We start from the raw sequence: 2837 nt of genomic DNA, 5'->3' as shown, positions 1-2837 counted from the left end.
TTCTTGGAGTGTGGGTTTTATGGTTGTTTGGAGCTGAGGGAATTTGCTCTCTCTTTTTCTTCAAAACACCCCAAAATGAACCTTTCAAAAAAGCCCTGAGATGCAAATTCCCGGAGTTTGGGAATGGGATGGGTGTGGGGAAGGGCACAGGGGTTGTTAAAGCCTAAACCAACCCCATAACAATTCCTGGGATGTCAGGAAAACTCCCAGCCAAAGGCTTGGGAAGTCAGATGGGAAAAAAAAAACCCAACACATTAATTTGAGTAATTATTGGGTTGTGTCCTAACGAGCATCGCTGGCTGGGATTTAACATTTTCCTGGAGGATTTTCTTCTGAGATCCATCGTGTCCTGGGGTGTTCCCCCTTCCCAGAAGGATTTGGGGAATGTCCCAGCTCCCCCTGCCCTCCTCGGGGAGGGATCCAGGAATAGAACTGAAGGATCCGGGAACATCGAGGAGGGATCCAGGAGAAACAGGGGGGAAACCAGGAAGGGACCCAGAAGAATCAGGGAGGGATCCAGGAACATCAGGGAAGGGTCCAGGAGAATCAAGGAGAGATCAGGAACATCAAGGAAGGATTCAGGAGCATCAGGGAAGGGAACCAGAAAAATCAAGGAGGGATCAGGAACATCAGGGAAGGATCCAGGAAGGGATCCAGGAGAACCAAGGAGGGATCATCAGGAAAGGGATCCAGGAAGGGATCCAGGAGCATCCCAGGAGTGCCATGGGAAGGGATCAGGAAATCTCATCCCGATCCCTTTGAGGGCTCCCAGGTCTCCCGGAGCTGTGCACGCCCCGATCCCACTCATTCCCAAGGTTATCCCATAAATGATGGATGCACAGCATGGCTGCACTTTGCTCCCCTATGGATCCATCTCCTCCCGGGGAATATTCCCCATGGCCTCGGGAGCAGCTCCTTCCAACGGGAACGAGCTTTTCCCATCCCATCCAGCACGATGGGATTTGGGAGACCCCTGGGAGATGGGGATTGTTCTGGGAGTGGAAGGGGAGGCGGATTTGGGAACAGGGAAAGGCGGCCACGGATGTGGAGAAAGTGACGCTCACAGGGGCAGTCGGAGCTGGATGAACTTCCATGGAACCCCAGGATGGTTTGGGTGAGAAGGGACCTTAAAAATCCTTAAAATCGATCTCATTCCTCATTCCCTTCACTTCCACACCTTCCGCTATCCCAGGTAGCTCCAAGCCCCATCCAACGTGGCTTTGGACATTTCCAGTGACGACACAGCCACAGCTTCTCTGGGAGTTCCATCCCAGCCCATCCTCACCCTCCCAGGGAAGAATTCCTTCCTGGTTTCCCACCTAAATCTCCCTTTTTTTAGTATAAATCAACTCCACTTAAGCTATCACTCAGTGTCCACATCAATAACCCTTCTCCAGCTCGCTTGAAGGCCTTTTCTTTGGCACAAACAAGCGGGGAAAGGCAGAAAAAGGCGATTACAACGGCCCCCCATTCAGTGGGCTTGGCCGAGCTGGGCTGGGCCTGGCTGAGAACGCGCCTAACTCATCGCACGTCCCGCGCCCTTTCCGTGCGCGGCCCCTTTAAATCCGCCGGGGTGGCACAGCCCATCGCAGAGCGGGGGGGGGGATTCCCCGTCCGCGCCGCTGCAGCTCGCAGTTGGTGCGGCCGCGCCACCTCTCCACCCCTATGCGAGCAGTGGTACAGCCCACACGGGTCCCTGAGGGGAGGGGGCGTGGCCAGCGCGGCGGGCGGGCTCGGAGCCCCCTCAGGGCGGCGCGGGAGGGGCGCGGTCGCTGCTCCGGGATGATCCCGGGGAAACCGGAGCTTCCCGGTGTGCGGGAGATCCCCGGTGTGCGGGAGATCCCCGGTGTGCAGAGATTCCCGGTGCACAGAGCGTTCCCGATAGGGCGGGGAGAGGAAGATGGCGCGGGGGCGGCGCTGAGGCTTTTCCCGGAATGGCGGCGCTGGCGCTGCCGGGACCTCGTGGCGCAACGGTAGCGCGTCTGACTCCAGATCAGAAGGCTGCGTGTTCGAATCACGTCGGGGTCACGGCGCCCTTCGGGGCTCTCTTTTCCCCCCTCGGGGATTTATTTTGGATTTTTGGGATTTTTTGGGGGATTTTTTGGGGTGCGGATCCCGCGTGTTTGGGGCCGAACGGAGCCCCCCGAGTTCCGCGGGCTCTGCTCGCCTCTCGTTTTTGCCCCCCCTGAAGGAAGGCAGAGTGAGAAGTTCTTGCCAAGTGTTATGTTTATATCTAGGATAATAATATTAAATAATATAAAGATATTTAATATTTAAAAAGTGATATTTGGGGAAAAGGAAAGGATCTCCTGCGTCTGTTCCCATCCTTCTTCCCAGATTTTGGGGGGTGATGGAGAAAGCGGCACCTCCCGGCTCTGCCTGAGGATTCCTTGGGAATTCCATTGGAATATTTATAAATACGCCCATGTTATGAACATTATAAACATTTTTAACATTATATTATAAATATTTCAATATTAATACAAATTCCATGGGAATATTTGTGGGATCACCTGCCGGCCTTCCCTGGGCTGCTCCTGAGAATTCCTTGGGAATTCCATGGGAATATTTATAAATACGCCCGTATTATGAACGTTATTAATGTTAGGAACAGTATAAATATTTAAATATTTATTTATAAAATTTCAAATATTTAAATATTGATTTCTAAAAATTTCAATATTTATTTATAAAAATCCCACGGGAATGTTTTTCGAGGCCTCCATGAAGGGAGTGCTGGTGGCGCTGGGGCTCTGTTTATATCAAATTTCACATTTTTTTTTTTCCCAGCAATTCCACTGATTTGATAAATTTTGATAAATAAAAATTTATTTATT

General features: G+C 51.9%; 1 non-coding gene across 1 annotated transcript; it reads left to right on the top strand.

The window, feature by feature from the left end:
- The first annotated feature begins 1956 nt into the window (after positions 1–1956).
- TRNAW-CCA (transfer RNA tryptophan (anticodon CCA)) lies at positions 1957–2028 on the top strand. Its single transcript has one exon. It is a non-coding gene; the product is annotated as a tRNA-Trp (tRNA).
- Positions 2029–2837: the final 809 nt, after the last annotated feature.

The sequence above is a fragment of the Sturnus vulgaris genome, chromosome 29 (assembly GCF_052056855.1).
Source record: "Sturnus vulgaris isolate bStuVul1 chromosome 29, bStuVul1.hap1, whole genome shotgun sequence".
NCBI lineage: Eukaryota > Metazoa > Chordata > Aves > Passeriformes > Sturnidae > Sturnus > Sturnus vulgaris.
This window is presented reverse-complemented; position numbering and strand designations above follow the sequence as displayed.